This window comes from Capsicum annuum, chromosome 9 (assembly GCF_002878395.1).
Source record: "Capsicum annuum cultivar UCD-10X-F1 chromosome 9, UCD10Xv1.1, whole genome shotgun sequence".
In the NCBI taxonomy this organism is placed as follows: Eukaryota; Viridiplantae; Streptophyta; class Magnoliopsida; order Solanales; family Solanaceae; genus Capsicum; species Capsicum annuum.
The window spans coordinates 216,176,478-216,195,553 of NC_061119.1; positions in this window are offsets into that span (position 1 = coordinate 216,176,478).

Consider the following 19,076-nt stretch of genomic DNA (forward strand, 5'->3'; position numbering starts at 1 on the left):
GGTTGGGGATCGTCCCAGTATGGTCTATTTAATTTTTGTTCCTATTTGGGTGTACAAATAGGTGAACAGCACGAACGGGGCATTTTTAGACCACATTAGTGCGTTTGGCCCACGGTTTGGAGGGTGGTCTTGGGGTCCGAGTGTGCTGTGGGCCAAAAATCAACCAGGGTATGCCAGGGAGGTTGGAGATCGTCCCAGTGTAGTTCGTTAAATTTTTCATGGCTATTTGGATGGACAAACGGGAAAAATGGTACGAATAGGGCATTTTCGGGCCAAATCAGTGTGCTATAGCCCACAGTTGTTAGGGTGGGCCTATGGTTCGAGCGTGCTGTGGGCCAAAAATCGACCGGGGCGTGCCAGGGAGATTGGAGATTGGCCCAGTGTAGTCCGTTTAATTTTTCGTGGCAATTTGGGTGGAAAAAAAGGCAAAACGATGCGACCGGGGCGATTCGGGCCAAATCAGAGTGCTATAGCCCATGGTTTCGGGGGTGGGCCCGGGGTCCGAGCATACTGTGGGATGAAAATCAACCGGGGCATGCCAGGGTGCTTGGGGATCATCCCATTATGGTCCGTTTAATTTTTTGTCCCTATTTGGGTGGACAACCGGGTGAAACGCGCGCGAACGAGGCATTATTGGGCCAAATCAGTGGGCCATATTCCATGATTTAGGGGTTGGGCCTGGGATCCGAACGTTCTGTGGGCTGAATATTGACCGGGCATGCCAGGGAGGTTGAGGATCATCCCAGTGTGGTCCGTTTAATTTTTCTTGGCCATTTGGGTGGATAAACGGGCAAAACGATGCGAACGGAGCATTTTCAAGCTAAATCGATGAGCTATAGCCCACAATTTTGGGGGTGGGTCTGGGTTTAGAGCATGTTGTGGGCTGAAAATCATTCGGGGCATGCCAGAAAGGTTAGGGATCCTTTCAGTGTGGTCCATTTAATTTTTTGTGGCGATTTGGGTGAAAAATAGGCAAAAAGGCGTGAACGGGGCATTTACAGGTCAACTCAGTGTGCTATATCCCACGGTTTTTGGGGTGAGCCTGAGGTCCGGGCATGTTGTGGGCCGAAAATCGGTCGAGGCATGCCAGGGAGGTTGAGGATCATCCCAAGGTGGTCAGTTTAATATTTTGTGGCCATTTAGGTGGACAAACAGGCAAACGTCCTGACCGGGGCATTTTTGGGCCAAATCGCTAAGCTATAGCTCACGGTTTCGGAGGTGGGCTCGGGGTCCAGGCGTGTTATGGGCCGAAAATCGATCAGGGCATGCCAGGGAGGTTGAGAATCATCATAGTATGGTCCGTTTAATTTTTAGTGGCTATTTGTTTGGACAAATGAGATAAACGGTGTGAACGGGGAATTTTGGAGCCAAATCAGTGTGCTATAGTCCACGATTTTGAGGGTGGGCCCAGGGTTCGGGAGTGTTATGGGCGAAAAATTGACCGGGGTACGCCAGTGAGGTTAGGGATCGTCCCACTGTGGTCCGTTTAATTTTTTGTGGCCATTTGGGTGGACAAACGGGCAAAATAGCGAGAACGGTTCATTTTTTAGCCAAATCGGTGTGCGGTAACCCACGGTTTCGGGGGTGGGCGCGGGGTCCGGGCGTGTTGTGGGTCAAAAATTGCCCAGGGAGTGCCAGGGAGGTTGGGGATCATCCCAGTGTGGTCGTTTATTATTTTTTGGCCATTTGGGTGGACAAACAAGCGAAACGGTGCAAATGGTTCATTTTTGGGACAAATCGGTGTGTTATAGCCCAAGGTTTCGGGGATGGACCCGGGGTCCGGGCATGCTGTGAGCTAAAAATTGACTGGTGCGTTCCAAGGGGGTTGAGGATCATCCCAGTGTGCTCTGTTTAATTTTTTGCTGCCATTTGGGTCGACAAACGGGAGGAACGTCGTGAACGGGGCATCTTAGGGCCAAATCGGTGTGCTATAGCCCATGGTTTTGGCGGTGGGCCTGGGGTTTGGGAGTGTTGTGGGCCGAAAATCGATCGGGGCATGCCAGGGAGGTTGGGGATCATCCAAGTATGGTCCGTTTAATTTTTCGTGGCCATTTGGGTGGATAAATAGGTGAAACGGCATGAACAGGGCATTTTTAGGCTAAATCGATGTGCTAAAGCCCACGGTTTTGGGTGTGGGCCTGGGGTTCGAGTATGTCATGGGCCAAAAATTAACCAGGATATGCCAGGGAGTTTGGGGTTTGTCCCAGTGTAGTTCTTTTAATTTGTCATGGCCATTTGGGTGGACAAACGGGCAAAATGGTGCAAACAGGGAATTTCAGGCCAAATCGGTGTGCTATAGCCCACGATTTCGGGGGTGGGTCTGGGTTCTGGGCGTGCTGTGAGCCAAAAATCGACCGAGGTATGCTAGGGAGGTTGGGGATCATCCCAGTGTGGTCCGTTTAATTTTTTGTGCCATTTGGGTGGACAAACGGGCCAAATACCGTGAACAAGGCGTTTTCGGGCCGAATAAGTTTGCTATAGTCCATGGTTTTGGGGGTGGGCCCAGAGTCCGGGCATGCTGTTGGCCAAAAATTTACCGAGGCATGGAAGGGAAGTTGTGGATCATCTCAGTGTGGTTCATTTAATTTTTCTTGGCCATTTGGTTGGACAAATGGGCAAAATGGGGCGAACGGGGCATTGTTGGGTCAAATCGGTGTGCTATAGACCATGGTTTTGGGGATGGGGTTGGGATTCGAGCATGCTGTGGGCCAAAAATCGATTGAGGCATGCCAGGGTGGTTGGGGATAGTCCCAAAGTGATCTGTTTAATTTTTACGTTGCCATTTGGGTGGACAAACGGGTGAAACGGCGCGAACTGGGCATTTTTGGGCCAAATCGGTGTGCAATAGCCCACAGTTTTGAGGATGCACCCGGGGTTCGATTGTGCTGTTGACCAAATATTGATCCGGGTGTGTCAAGGAGGTTGGGGATCATCCCAGTATGGTCCTTTTAATTTTTCCAGGAGATTTTGAGTGGACAAACGCGCAAAACTGCCTGAACGGTTTATTTTTAGAATAAATCGATGTGCTACAGCCCATGAGTTTGGGTGTGGGCCCAGGGTCTGGGCGTGCTGTGGGCCAAAAATTTTACCGGGGCATGCCAAAGAGGTTAGAGATCATCCCAGAATGGTCCGTTTAATTTTTCGTGGCTATTTGGGTGGACAAACAAATGAAACGGCCTGAACGGTTTATTTTCAGGACTAATCGGTGTGCTACAGCCATGATTTTGGGGGTGGGCTCCGGATCCGGGCGTGTTGTGGGCCAAAAATTGATCGGGACGTGTCAAGGTGGTTGGGGATCATCCCAGTATGGTCCATTTAATTTTTCGTGGCAATTTGGGTGGACAAACGGGTGAAACAACATGAGCCGTGCATTTTCGTACCAAATCAATATGCGATAGCCTACGATTTTGGGGTTGGACACATGGTCTGGGCGTGCTGTGGGCTAAAAATCGCTCATGGCATGCCCGGGAGGTTAGGGATCATCCCAGTGTGGTCCGTTTAATTTTTCGTGACCATTAAGGTGGACAAATGGGAAAAACGGTGCGAACGGGGCATTTTCAGGCTAATTTAGTGTGCTATAGCCCACGGCTTCGGGAGTTGGCCCCAAGTTCGGGCGTGCTGTCGGCCAAAAATCGGCCGATGTGTGCCAGAGAGGTTGGGGATCGTCCCAGTGTGATTCGTTTAATTTTTCTTGGCCATTTGGATGGACAAACGGGCAAAAGGGTGTGAATGGAGCATTTTTAGGCCAATTTAGTGTGCGATAGACTACGATTTTAGGGGTGGCCCAGGGTCCGAGCATGCTATGGGCTGAAAATCGAATGGGGCGCACTAGGGAGGTTGAAGATCATCCCAGTATGGTCCATTTTATTTTTCTTCATCATTTAGGTGGACAAATGGGAGAAACGGCTCGAACGAGGCATTTTCAGGCCAAATCGGTGTGCTATAGCCCACGGTTTCAAGGGAGGGCCCAGGGTCAGGGAGTGATGTAGGCCGAAAACTGATAGGGGCATGCCAGGGGGTTGAGTATCATCCCAGTATGGTCCGTTTAATTTTTTGTGGCTGTTTCGGTGGACAAAGGGCAAAACGGCGCAAACAGGGTATTTTCAAGCCAAATCGATGTGTTGTAGCCCACGGTTTTGGTGGTAGGCTGGTGGTCCGAGCGTATTGGGGGCTAAAAATTAAACAAGGCATGACAGGGAGGTTAGGGATTGTCCTAGTCTATTTCATTTATTTTTTCGTGGCCATTTGGGTGGATAAACAGGCAAAACGGTGCGAACGGGGCATTTTCAGGCTAATCTAGTGTGCTATACCCCACAGTTTCTGGGGTGGGCCTAGGGTTCAGGCGTACTGTGGATTGAAAATTGACCGGGGCATGCCAGGGAGATTGGGTATCAGCCCAGTATAGTCAGTTTAATTTTTCGTGGCAATTTAGGTGGACAAACGGGCGAAACGGTCCGAACAGGGCAATTTGGGCCAAATTGAAGTGCTATAGCCCATGGTTTCGAGGGTGGGCCTGGGGTCCGGGCATGCTGTCGGCCAAAAATCAACCGAGGCATGCCAAAGTGGTTGGGGATCATCCCATTATGGTCCGTTTAATTTTTTGTTGCTATTTGGGTCGACAAACGGGTAAAACCGCTCGAATGAGGCATTTTCGAGCCAAATCAGTGTGCCATATCCCACGGTTTAGGGGGTGGGCCCGAGATCCAATCATGTTGTGGGCTGAATATTGACTGGGGAATGTCAGGGAGGTTGGGGATCATCCCAGTGTAGTCCGTTTAATGTGTAGTCCGTTTAATTTTTCCTGGCGATTTGGGTGGATAAATGGGTGAAACGACGCGAACAGAGCTTTTTCGAGCCAAATCGGTGAGATATAGCCCATGATTTTAGGTGTGGGTCTAGGTTCGAGGCGTGCTGTGGGCTAAAAATCATTCGGGGAGTGCCAGGGAGGTTAGGGATCATCTCAGTGTGGTCCATTTAATTTTTTGTGGCGATTTGGGTGGACAAACTGACGAAATGGCACGAATGGGGCATTTTTACGTCAAATCGGTGTGCTATAACCCACGATTTTGGGGGAGGGATAGGGGTCCGAGCGTGATGTGGGCCGAAAATTGGCCGAGGCATGCCAGGGAGGTTGAGGATAATCCCAGGGTGGTCATTTGAATTTTTTGTGGCTATTTGGGTGGACAAACGGGCAAACGTCGCGATCGGGGCATTTTTGAGCCAAATCGATATGCTATAGCCTATGATTTCAGGGGTGGGCCCAAGTTTCATGCGTGTTATGGGCCAAAAATCGATCGTGGCATGCTAGGGAGTGCTATGGGCCTAAAATCGATCAGGGTATGCCAGGGAGGTTAGGGATCATCCCACTGTGGTTCGTTTAATTTTCCATGGCCATTTGGGTGGACAAACCGGTGAAACAGGGCGAACGACTCATTTTCGAGTTAAATTGGTGTGCTATAGCCCACGATTTTGGGAGAGGGCCCGGGGTTCGGGCGTGTAATGGGCCAAAAATTATTTAGGGCGTGACAGGGAGGTTGGGGATCATCCCAGTGTGGTTCGTTTATTATTTCGTGGCCATTTGGATGGACAAACGGGCTAAACGGCACAAACTGTTCATTTTTGAGGCAAATCGGTGTGCTATATTCCACGATTTTGGGGATGGGCCCAGGGTCCAGGCATGCTGAGAGTCAAAAATTGATCGATTTGTGCCAAGGAGGTTGGATATCGTCCCAGTGTGGTCTGTTTAATTTTTTATTGCCATTTGGGTCGATAAATGGGTCAAACATCATGAACGGGGCATTTTAGGGCAAAATCAGTGTGCTGTAGCCCACGGTTTCAGTGGTGGGTCCAGGGTTCGAGCGAGTTGTTGGCCAAAAATCGATCGGGGCATGCCAGGGAGGTTTGAGATCATCCCAGTGTGGTCTATTTGATTTTTCGAGACTATTTGGGTGGACAAACGGGTGAAACGACGCGAATAGGGCATTTTTAGGCTAAATCGGTGTGCTATAGCCCACGGTTTTGGGTGTGGCCCCGGGGTTCGAGCATGCTGTGGGTCAAAAATCGATTGAGACATGCCAGAGAGTTTGCGGATGATCCTAGTATAGTTTGTTTAATTTTTCATGGCCATTTGGGTGGCCAAACGGGCAAAATGGCACTAACGGGGGATTTTGAGGCCAAATAGGTGTGCTATAGCCCTCGATTTCGGGGGTGGGCTTGGAGTCCGAGTATGCTGTCAACCAAAAATTGACCGGGGCATGCCAAGGAGGTTGGGGATTATCCCAGTGTGGTCCGTTTAATATTTCGTGTCCATTTGGGTGGACGAACGGGCGAAATAGCGTGAACGGGACATTTTTGGGCTGAATCAGTTGCTATAGTCCATGGTTTTGGGGGTGAGCCCGGTGTTTGGGAGTGTTGTTGGCCAAAAATTGATCGGGGCGTGGCAGGGAGGTTGGGGATAGTCCCAGTGTGGTTCGTTTAATTTTTCGTGGCCATTTGGGTGGACAAACGTGCGAAACGGTGCAAATGAGGTATTTTTGGGTTAAATTGGTGTGCTATAGCCCATGGTTTCGGGGGTGGGCTTAGGGTCCGAGTGTGCTGTGGGCCCAAAATCGATCAAGGCATGCTAGGGTGGTTGGGGATCATTCCAAAGTGGTCCATTTAATTTTTTCGTTGCCATTTGGATGGACAAATGGGTGAAACGGCATGAACTAGGCATTTTTGGGCGAAATCAGTGTGCAATAGCCCAAGGTTTTGAGGATGTGCCCGGGGTTCGGGCGTGTTGTTAACCAAATATTGATCGAGGCATGTCAAGGAGGTTGAGGATCATCCCAGTATGGTCCTTTTAATTTTTCGTGGCCATTTGGGTGGACAAACGCACGAAACGGCCTGAACGGTTTATTTTCTGGACAAATTGGTGTGCTATAGCGCATGATTTTGGGGGTGGGCCCGGGGTTCGGGTGTGTTGTAGGCCAAAAATTGACTGGGGCGTGCCAAGGAGGTTGTGGATCATCCCAGTGTGGTCTATTTAAATTTCATGGCCATTTGTGTGGACAAACCAACGAAACGGCCTGAACGGTTCATTTTTAGGACAAATAGATATGCGATAGCCTACGATTTTAGGGTTGTACCTATGGTCTGGGCATGCTGTAGGACCAAAATTGCTCGGAGCATGCCAGGGAGTTTGGGGATCATCCTAATGTAGTTTGTTTAATTTTTTGTGGCCATTTGGGTGGACAAACGGGCAAAACAGTGCGAACGGGGCATTTTCGGGCTAATTTAGTGTGCTATAGCCCACAGTTTTTGGGGTTGGCCCAAAGTCCGAGCATGCTGTCGGCCAAAAATCGACCGATGCATGCCAGAGAGGTTGGGGATCGTCCTAGTGTGCTCCGTTTAATTTTTCTTGGACATTTGGGTGGACAAACGGACGAAACGACGTGAACGCGGCATTTTTGGGCCAATTTAGTGTGCTATAGCCCATGATTTTGGGGGTGGGCTGGGGTCCGAGCGTGCTGTAGGCCGAAAATTAAATGAGGCGTACCAGGGAGGTTAGGGATTATCCCAATATGGTCTATTTTATTTTTTGTGGCTATTTGGGTGGATAAACAGGCGAAACGGTGCAAACGGTTCATTTTTGGGCCAAATCGGTGTGCCATTGCCCACGATTTCGGGGGTGGGCCTAGGGTCCAGGCGTGCTGTGGGCAAAAAATTGACTGGGGCATGCCAAGGAGGTAGGGGATCGACCCAGTGTGGTATGTTTAATTTCTTGTGGCCATTTGGGTTGACAAACGGGCAAAACGGCGCAAACGGGGTGTTAACGGGCCAAAACGGTGTGCTATAGCCCACGGTTTTGATAGTGGGCTCGGGGTTTAGGCGTGCTGTCAGTCAAAAATCAATCAGGGCTTGACAGGGAGGTTGGGGATCATCCCAGTGTGGTTTTTTAAATTTTTCGTGGTCATTTTGGTCGACAAACTGGCAAAACGGCGTGAACTAGGCATTTTCATGCCAAATCAGTGTGCTATAGCCCACGATTTTGGGGGTAGGCCCAGGATCCAGGCATGCTGTGTGCCAAAAATCAAATAGGGCGTGCCAGCGAGGTTGGGGATCATCCCAGTGTGGTCCGTTTAATTTTTTGTGGCTATTTGGGTGGACAAACGGGTGAAACGGCACGAACGAGGCATTATCGGGCTAAATCGGCATGCTATAACCCATGGTTTTGGGGGTGGTCCCGGGGTCCGAGCATATCATGGGCTAAAAATTCACCGGGGCATGCCAGGGAGGTTGAGGATCATCCCAGTATGGTTCGTTTAATTTTTTGTGCCTATTTGGGTGTACAAATAGGCGAACAGCACAAACGAGGCATTTTTGGGCCATATCAGTGCGTTATGGCCTACGGTTTGGAGGGTGGTCATGGGGCCCGGGCGTGCTGTGGGCCAAAAATTATCCAGGGCATGCCAGGGAGGTTGGGGATCGTCCCAGTGTGGTTCATTAAATTTTTTATGGCTATTTGGATGGACAAACGAGTGAAACGGTGCTAACGGCGTATTTTTGGGCTAAATCAGTGTGTTGTAGCCCACAATTTTGGGGGTGGGCCCTGGTTCAGGCGTGTTGTAGGCTAAAAATCGATTGAGGCATGCCAGGGAGGTTAGGGATCATCCCAGTGTGGTCCGTTTTAATTTTCGTGGCCATTTAGGAGGACAAACGGGAGAAACGATGCGAACGGAGAATTTTTGGGCCAAAACGATATGCTATAGCCTACAGTTTTGATGGTGGGTTCGGGGTTCAGGAGTGTTGTAGGCCTTAAATCGATCGGGGCATGCCAGGGAGGTTAGGGATCATCCCACAGTGGTCAATTTAATTTTTCATTGCCATTTGGGTGGACAAACGAGCAAAACGACACGAACGAGGCATTTTCAAGCAAAATCGGGGTGCTATAGCCCACGGTTTTGGGGGTGGGCCCGGGGTATGGGAGTGTTGTGGACCAAAAATTAACTGAAGCGTGCCAGGGAGGTTGGGGATTGTCCCATTATGGTCCGTTTAATTTTTCATGGCCATTAAGGTGGACAAATGGGCAAAACGGCGCAAACGTTTCAATTTTGAGCCAAATCGGTGTGTTATTGCCCATGGTTTTGGTGGTGGGCCCAGGGTCCAGGTGTGCTGTGGGCAAAAAATCGACTGGGGCGTGCCATGGAGGTTGGGGATCGTCCTAGTGTGGTTCATTTATTTTTTTCGTGACCATTTGGGTGTACGAACGGTTGAAACGGTGCAAACGATGTATTTTCAGGCCAAATCGGCGTGCGGTCGCCCACAGTTTTGGGGGTGGGATTGGGTTCGGGTGTGCTGTGGGATGAAAATCGACCAAGGTATGCCAGGGAGGTTGGGGATCGACCCAATATGCTATGTTTAATTTCTTTTGGCCATTTGGGTTGACAAACGGGCAAAACGATGCGAATGGGGTGGTAACAGGACAAAACGGTGTGCTATAGCCCATGGTTTTGATGGTGGGCTCAGGTTTGGGCGTGCTGTTGATCAAAAATTGACCAGGGCTAGGCAGGGAGCTTGGGGATCATCCCAGTATGGTTCGTTTAATTTTTCGTGGCCATTTGGGTGGACAAACGGGCAAAACAGAGAGAACTGGGCATTTTTGTGCCAAATCGGTGTGCTATAGCCCACGGTTTTGGGGGTAGGCTTGGGGTCCAGGCATGCTGTATGCCCATAATCAAACAGGGCATGCCAGGGAGGTTAGGGATCATCCCAGTATGGTTCGTTTAATTTTTTGTGGCTATTTGGGTGGACAAATGGGTGAAACGACTCAAACGAGGCATTTTTAGGCTAAATCGATGTGCTATAGTCTATGGTTTTGGGGGTGGGGGTCCAGGCGGGTCATGGGCCAAAAATTGACCTGGGCATTCCAGGGAGGTTGAGGATCATCCCAGTATGGTCCGTTTAATTTTTTTGCCTATTAGGGTGTACAAACAGGCGAACAGCACGAATGATGCATTTTTGGACAACATCGGTGCATTATGGCCCACGGTTTTGAGGGTGGTCTTGGGGTTCGGGCGTGCTGTGAGCCAAAAATCGACCAGGGTGTACCAGGGAGGTTGGGGATCATCCCAGTGTGGTTTGTTAAATTTTTCATGGCCATTAGGATTGACAAACGGGTAAAACAGTGCAAACGGGGCATTTTCAGGCCAAATCAATGTGCTATAGCTCACAGTTTTAGGGTAGGCCCTGTGTTCGGGCGTGCTGTGGGCCGAAAATTGACCGGGGCATGCCAGGTAGATTGGGGATCGACCCAGTGTAGTCTGTTTAATTTTTTGTTGCAATTTGGGTGGACAAATGGGCGAAATTGTGCGAACGGGGGAATTCAGACCAAATCAGAGTGCTATAGCCCATGGTTTCGGGGGTGGGCCCGAGTCTGGGCGTGCTGTGGGCTGAAAATCAACCGGGGCATGACAGGGTAGTTGGGGATCATCCCATTATGGTCCGTTTAATTTTTTGTGGCTATTTGGGAAGACGAACGGGCAAAACGGCGCAAACAGAGCATTGTCGAGCCAAATCTGTGAGCTATAACCCATGATTTTGGAGGAGGGTCCGGGTTTCGGGCGTGATATGGGCTTAAATTCATCCGTGGCATGCCAGGGAAGTTAGGGATCATCTCAGTGTGGTTTATTAAATTTTTATGGTAATTTGGGTGGACAAATAGGCAAAACAGCATGAACGGGTCATTTTCAAGTCAACTCGGTGTGCGATAGCGCATGGTTTTGGGGGTGGGCCTGGGGACCGGGCGTGCTGTAGTATGAAAATCAATTGAGGCGTGCCAAGGAGGTTAGGGATCATACCAGTATAGTTCTTTTAATTTTTCGTGGCTATTTGGGTTGATAAACGGGCGAAACGGTTGGAACAAAGCATTTTCGGGCCAAATCAGTGTGCTAAAGCCCATGATTTTGGGTGTGGGCTTGGGGTCTGGTGTGCTATGGGCTGAAAATTGACCGGGGTGCATCAAGGAGGTTGGGGATCATCCCAGTGTTGTTCGTTTAATTTTTCATAGCCATTTGATTGGACAAATGGGCGAAACGACGTGAACAAGGCATTTTCGGGCCAAATTGGTGTACCAGATCCTATGGTTTAGGGGGTGGGATGGGGATCCGAGCGTGCTGTAGGCTGAATATTGGCTGGGGTGTGCCAGGGAGGTTGGGGATCATCCCAGCGTGGTCCGTTTCATTTTTTGTGACTCTTTGGATGAATAAATGGGCAAAACAGTGCGAACGGAGCATTTTCTAGCCAAATTAGTGAGCTATAGTCCACGATTTTGGGGGTGGGTCTGGGTTTCGGGTGTGCTGTGGGCTGAAAATCACCCGTGGCATGCCAGGGAAGTTAGGGGTCATCTTAGTATGGTCCATTTAATTTTTTGTGGCAATTTGGGTGGACAAACGGTCAAAACGGCGCGAACGGGGCATATTTTTAGCTAAATCAGTGTGCTATAGCCCAGGGTTTTGGGAGTGGGCCCGGGTTCCATGCGTACTGCAGGCTGAAAATCAACCGAGGTATGCCAGGAAAGTTAGGGATTATCCTAGTTTGTTCCATTTAATTTTTCGTGGCCATTTGGGTTGACAAACTGGTGAAACGATGCGAACGGGGCCAAATTGGTGTGATATAGCCCACGGTTTTAGGGGTGTGTTCGGGGACCAGCGTGCTGTGGGCCAAAAATTGATTGAGGCATGCTAGGGAGGGTGGGGATCATCCCTGTGAGGTCTGTCTAATTTTTCGTGGCCATTTGGGTGGACAAACGGGCGAAATGGTGCGAACGGGGAATTTTAGGCTAAATCGGTGTGCTATGGCCCTCAATTTTGGGAGTGGGCCCAGGTTCCGAGCATACTGTGGGTCAAAAATTAATCGAGGCATGCCGAAGAGGTTAAGAATCATCCCAGTATGGTTCGTATAATTTTTCGTGGCAATTTGTGTGGACAAACGGGTGAAACAGTGTGAATGGGACATTTTCATGCTAAATTGGTGTGCTATAGCCTACAGTTTCAAGGGTGGGACCAGGTATGTTGTGGGTTAAAATTGATCAAGGCATGCCAGAGAGGTTGGGGATCATCCCAGTGTAGTCCGTTTAATTTTTTGTGGCCTTTGGGTGGACAAACGGGCAAAATGGCACGAACGGGGTATTTTTAGGCCAAATCGGTGTGCTATAGCCCACGGTTTTGGGGGTAGGCCTGGGGTCCAGGCGTGCTGTGGGCCAAAAATCTACCGGGGCATGTAAGGGAGGTTGTGGATCGTCCAAGTATGGTCAGTTTAATTTTCCGTTGCCATTTGGGTGGACAAACATGGAAAGCGGAGCGAACTGAGCATTTTCGGGCGAAATAGGTGTACCATAGCCCACGATTTTGGGGGTAGACCCAGGTTCCGGGTGTGCTGAGGGATGAAAATTGATAGAGGCATGCTAGGGAGGTTAGGGATGATCTCAGTGTGGTCCGTTTAATTTTTTATGGCCATTTGGGAGGAAAAACGGGTGAAACGGTGCAAACCAAGCATTTTTTAGCCAAATCGGTTTGCTATAGCCCACGGTTTCGAAGGTGGGCCCTGGATCCAAGCGTGCTGTGGGTCAAAAATTGATCGGGGTATGCCATGAAGGTTGGTGATCGTTCCAGTGAGGTCCGTTTAATTTTTCGTGGCCATTTGTATGGACAAACGGGCGAAACAGCATGAACGAGGAATTTTCGGACCAAATCGGTGAGCTATATCCCACAGTTTTGGGGGTGGGCCCAAGGTTCGTACGTGCTGTGTGCCAAAAATCAATCGAGGCATGCCAGGGAGGTTAGGGATCGTCCTAGTGTGGTCGATTTAATTTTTCGTGGCTATTTGGGTGGACAAAGGAGAGAAATGACGGGAACGAGGCATTTTCGCACAAAATCGGTGTGTTATATCTAATGGCTTCGGGGGTGGGCCGGGGGTCCGGGCATGATGTGGGCCAAAAATATATCGAAGCATGTCAGGGAGGTTGGGTATCGTCCTAGTATGGTCCATTTAATTTTTTGTGGCCATTTGGGTGGACAAACGGGGGAAACGGCGCGAATGGGCATTTTTGAGCCAAATCAGTGTGTTATGACCAATGATTTCTGGGGTGGGCCTGGGGTCCCGGCGTACTGTGGGCTGAAAATCAACTGGGGCATGCCAGGGATATTGGAGATCATCCCAGGGTGGTCCATTTAATTTTTTGTGGCCATTTGGGTGTACAAACGGGAGTTCTGTGGGTCGAAAATTGACCTGGGCGTGCCAGGGAGGTTGGGGATTGTCCTAGGGTGGTCCGTTTAATTTTTTCTGGCTATTTGTATGAAAAAACAGGCGAAACAGCATGAACGATGCATTTTTGGGCTAAATCGGTGTGCTATAGCCCACGATTTTGGGGGTTGGCCCGGGGTCCCAGCATGGTGTGGGCCCAAAATTGACTGGGGCATGCCAGGGAGGTTATGGATCATCCCAATATGGTTCGTTTAATTTTTTGTGGCCATTTGGGTGTACAAATGGGTGAAACTGCATGAACGAGGCTTTTTCAGGCTAAATCAGTGTGCTATAGTCCACGATTTTGGGGGTGGTCCCAAGGTCCGGGCATGCTGTGAGCCAAAAATTGACAGGGTCATGCTAGGGAGGTTTGAATCGTCCCTGTGTAGTCCTTCCAATAATTCATGGCCATAAAGATGGACAAACGGGCAAAACAATGTGAACGAGGCATTTTTGGGCCAAATCGGAGTGCAATAGCCCATGGTTTGGGGGGTGGGCTCGGTGTTCGGGTGTACTTTGGGCCGAAAATCAACCGGGGCATGCTAGGGAGGTTGGAGGTCATCCCAGTATGGTCTATTTAATTTTTGTTGGCCAATTGGGTGGACAAATAGGCAAAACGACGCGAACGGGGCATTTTCGGGCCAAGTCGGTATGCTATTGCCCACAGTTTTAGGGTGGGCTCAGGGTTCGGACGTGCTGTGGGCCGAAAATTGACTGGGGGCATGCCAGAGAGTTTGGGGATCATCCCAGTGTGGTCTGTTTAATTTTTTGTGTCCATTTGGTTGGACAAACGGGCGAAACGGCATAAATGAGGCATTTTTGGGATAAATCAGTGTGTTATAGCCTACGGTTTTGGGGGTTAGCCCGGGGTCCAGGCGAGCTGTGGGCCAAAAATCAATCGGGGCATCTAGGAAAGTTGGGGATTGTCCCAATGTGGTTCGTTTAGTTTTTCGTGGCCATTTGGGTGGATAAACGGGCGACACGATGCGAATTGGGCATTTTTGGGCCAAATTGGTGTGCTATAGCCAACGATTTTAGGGGTAGGCGCAGGGACCGGGCACACTGTGGGCCAAAAAATAATTGGGATATTCTGGGAGGTTGGGGATCATCCCTGTGTGGTCCGTTTAATTTTTCGTGTCCATTTGATGGACAAACGAGGAAAACGGCATGAACGCGGTATTTTGCGGCCAAATAGGTGTGCTATAGCCCATAATTTTGGGGGTGGACCTGGGGTCCAGCCGTACTGTGGGCCAAAAATCGACCGGGGTATGCCAGGGTGGTTTTGGATCTTCTTAGTGTGGTCCATATAATTTTTCGTGGCCATTTGGGTTGTCAAAAGGGCGAAACGGTGTGAACGGAGCATTTTTGGGCTAAATCGGTGTGCTATAGCCCACGATTTTGAGGGTGGGCCCGAGTTTTGGGCATGTTGTTCTCCACAAATCAATCGGGGCATGTAAGGGAGGTCTGGGTTCATCCCAGTGTAGTTCATTTAATTTTTAGTGTCCATTTGGGTGAACAAATGGGAGAAACAGCGCAAATGGGGCATTTTTGGGCATAATCCGTGTGCTATAGCCCACGTTTTTAGGGGTGGGCCCTGGTTCTGGGCGTGATGTGGGACGAAAATTGACCTAGGCATGTCAGGGAGGTTGGGGATCGTCCTAGTATGGTCTGTTTAATTTTTCGTGGTCATTTGGATTGAAAAATGGGCAAAACAACGCGAATGGAGCATTTTTGGGCCAAATCGGTGTGCTATAGCCCACGATTTTTTGGGTGGGCCAGTGGGTCGAGCGTGCTGTGGGCCAAAAATTGATCGGGCCATGCCAGGGAGGTTGGGGATCATCCCAGAGTGATCTATTTAATTTTTCGTGGCCAATTGAGTGGACAAACGGGCGAAACAGCACGAATAGGGCATTTTCAGGCTAAATCAGTGTACTATAGCCCAGGGAGTTTGGGGATCGACCAAGTGTGATCAATTTAATTTTTTGTAGCCATTTGGGTGGACAAACGGGTAAAACAGCACGAACGAGGCATTTTTGACCCAAATCAGTGTGCTATATCCCACGGTTATTGGGTTGGGCCCGTGGCCAAGGTGTTCTGTAGGATGAAAATCGATCGGGGCATGCTAGGGTGGTTGGGGATCATCCCAGTGTGGTTTGTTTACTTTTTAGTGGTGATTTGGGTAGATAAACCGGCAAAATGGCACAAACGGGGCATTTTTAGGGCAAATCGTGGTGCTATAGCCCACGATTTTGTAGGTGGGCCTGGGGTCCGGGCGTGCTATGGGACGAAAATTGATCGAGGCATGCCAGGGAGGTTGAGGATTGTCTCAGTGTGGTCCGCTAATTTTTTGTGGCAATTTGGGTGGACAAACGAGCAAAATGGCAAGAACGGGGCATTTTCGGAACAAATTAGTGTGCTATAGCCAACAATTTCAGGGGTGGGCCAGGGGCCCAGGTATGCTATGGGCCAAAAATCAATCGGGGCATGCTAGGGAGGTTGGGGATCATCCCAGTGTGGTCAGTTTAAGTTTTCGTGGCAATTAAGGTGGATAAACGGTAGAAACACCGTGAATGGGGAATTTTTAAGCCAAATCGGTGTGCTATAATCTATGGTTTCGTGGGTGGGCACGGGGTCAGGGCGTGCTTTGGGTCAAAAATCAATCAAGGCGTGCCAGGGAGGTTGGGGATCATCCCAGTATAATCCGTTTAATTTTCGTGGCCATTTGGGTGGACAAACAGGCGAAACAGCACAAACAGGGCATTTTTGGGCCAAATTGGTATCCTATAGACCATGATTTTGGGGAGTGTCAGGGAGGTTGGAGATCGTCCCAGTGTGGTCCGTTTAATTTTTTGTGGCTATTTGGGTAGACAAACAGGCAAAACGATGCGAATAGGGCATTTTTGAGCAAAATTGATGTACTATAGCGCATGATTTTTGAGGTAGCCCTAGGGTCCGGGCGTGTTGTGGGCCGAAAATCGATCGAGGCATGCCAGGGAGGTTGGGGATCATCCCAGTATGGTCTGTTTCATTTTTCGTTGCTATCTAGGTGTACAAACGGGCGAAACGGTGCGAACGATGCATTTTTGAGCTAAATCAGTGTCCAATAGCCCACGATTTTGGGGATGGGCCAGAGGTCCAGCCGTGTTGTGAGTGAAAAATTGACTGGGGTACGCCAGGGAGATTCGAAATCATCCCAGTGTGGTCCGATCGTGCTGTGGGCAAAAATGAATTGGGGGCGTGCCAGGGAGGTTGGGAATCGTCCCAGTGTGGTCCGTCTAATTTTTGCAGCTATTTGGTTGGGCAAACGGGAAAAACGGCACAAATGTAGCATTTTCGCTTCAAATCGGTGTGCTATAGCCCACGGTTTCAAGGGTGGGTATACGGTTCAAGCGTGCTGTGGGCCGAAAATTGATCGGGGCATGCCAGGGAGGTTGAAGATTGTCCCAGTGTGGTTCGTTTAATTTTTTGTGACCATTTAGGTGGACAAACGAGCGAAACGGCACAAACAGGGAATTTTTTGTCCAAATCGATGTGATGTAGTCAACGGTTTCGGGGGTGGTCCTGGAGTCCGAACATACTATAGGTTGAAATCGATCGAGGCGTGCCAGGGAGGTTGGGGGTCATCCCAGTGTGGTCCATTTAATTTTTTTGTGGCCATTTGGGTGGCAAAAGTGCAAAACGGTGCAAATAGGGCATTTTCAGGTTAAATCGGTGAACTATAGCCCAAGGTTTTAGGTGTGGGCCCAGGATCCGGGTGTTATATGTGCCAAAAATTGACCGGGGTGAGCCAAAGAGGTTGGGGATCGTCCCAGTATGGTGCGTTTAATTTTTCGTGGCTATTTAGGTGGACAAAGGAGTAAAACGGCGCGAACAGGGCATTTACGAGCCAAATCGGTGTGCTATAGACCACGATTTTGGGGGTGGACCCAGTCCGGGTGTGTTGTAGGCCAAAATATGATCGGGGCATGCCAGGGAGGTTAGGAATCGCCCCTGTGTGGTGCGTTTAATTTTTCGTGGTCATTTGGATAGACAAACGGGCAAAACAGCGTGAACGGGGTATTTTTGGGCTAAATCGGTGTGCTATAGCTCATAGTTTTGGGGGTGGGTCTGGGGTTCGGGAGTGCTGTAGGCCGAAAATCAATCGGCAAGTTCTGTAGGCCAAAAATCAATTTCGAAGTGCCAGAGAGGTTGGGGATCATCCCAGTGTAGTTCGTTTAACTTTTTATGGCCATTTGGGTGGATAAACGGGCGAAACAGCGCGAATTGGTTATTTTTGGGCCAAATTACTGTGCTATAGCTGCTGATTTTGGGGGTGGGCACGGGGTCCGGGTGTGTTGTGAGCCAAAAATTGATCAAGCCATGCCAGGAGGTTGGGGATCGTCCCAGTGTGGTCTATTTAATTTTTCATGGTTATTTGGGTGGACAAACAGGCAAAACAATGTGAACAGGGCATTTTTGGAAAAAATCGATATACTATACCCCACAGTTTCGGGTGTGGACCCGGGGTCCGAGCGTGTTGTGGGCTTAAAATCGGTCGAGGCATGCTAGGAAGATTGGGGATCGTCCTAGTGTTGTCTATTTAAGTTTTCGTTCCAATTTGGATGGACAAACGTGCAAAATGGTACGGACAGGGCATTTTCGAGTCAAATAAGTGTGCTATAACCCAAGATTTAGGGGGTGGGCCCAAGATTCGGGCTTTCTGTGATCTGAAAATCGATCGGACCACGCCAGGGAGGTTGGGGATTATCCCACTGTGGTCTGTTTAAGTTTTTGTGGCCAATTGGGTGGGAAAATGAGCAAAATGGCATGAACGGGACATTTTTAGGCCAAATCGGTATGCTATTGCCCACAGTTTTAGGGGTGGGCCTGGCGTCCAGGTGTGCTGTGGGCTGAAAATCAATCGGGGGCATCCCAGGGAGTTTGGGGATCATCCCAGTGTGGTCTGTTTAATTTTTTGTGGCCATTTAGTTGGACAAACGGGCAAAACGGCATAAACGGGGCATTTTTAGGATAAATTGATGTGTTATAGCCCACGATTTTGGGGGTTGGCCCAGGGTCCGGGCGAGTTGTGGGCCAAAAATCAACCGGGGCATCTAGGAAGGCTGTGGATCATCCTAATGTGGTTCGTTTAGTTTTTCTTGGTCATTTGGGTGGATAAACGGGCGAAACGGCGTGAACTGGGCCATTTTGGGCCAAATTAGTATGCTATAGCCAACAATTTTGGGGGTGGAAGCGGGGTTCGGGCATACTGTGGGCCAAAAAATGATTGAGACGTTCTAGAGAGATTGGGGATCGTCCCAGTGTGGTCCGCTTAATTTTTCGTGTCCATTTGGTGGACAAATGGGGAAAATGGCATGAACGGGTTATTTTTGGGCCAAATAAGTGTGTTATGGCCCACGATTTTTGGGATGGACCTGGGGTCCGGGTGTATTATGGACCAAAAATCGACCGAGGTATGCCAGGGAGGTTGTGGATCTTCCTAGTGTGGTCCGTTTAATTTTTTGTGGCCATTTGGGTTGTCAAATGGGCAAAACGGCGCAAATGGAGCATTTTTGGGCTAAATCAGTATGTTATAGCCGATGATTTATGGGGTGGGCTCAGGTTTTGGGCGTGCTGTTCTCCATAAATTAATCGGAGCGTGCAAGGGAGGTTTGGGATCATCCCAGTGTAGTTTGTTTAATCTTTAGTGTCCATTTGGGTGGACAAATGGGCGAAACAATGCAAACGAGGCATTTTCGGACATAATTGTGTAACACCCCGTACTTAACTACGTGCATTAGCCATTGTTATATGTG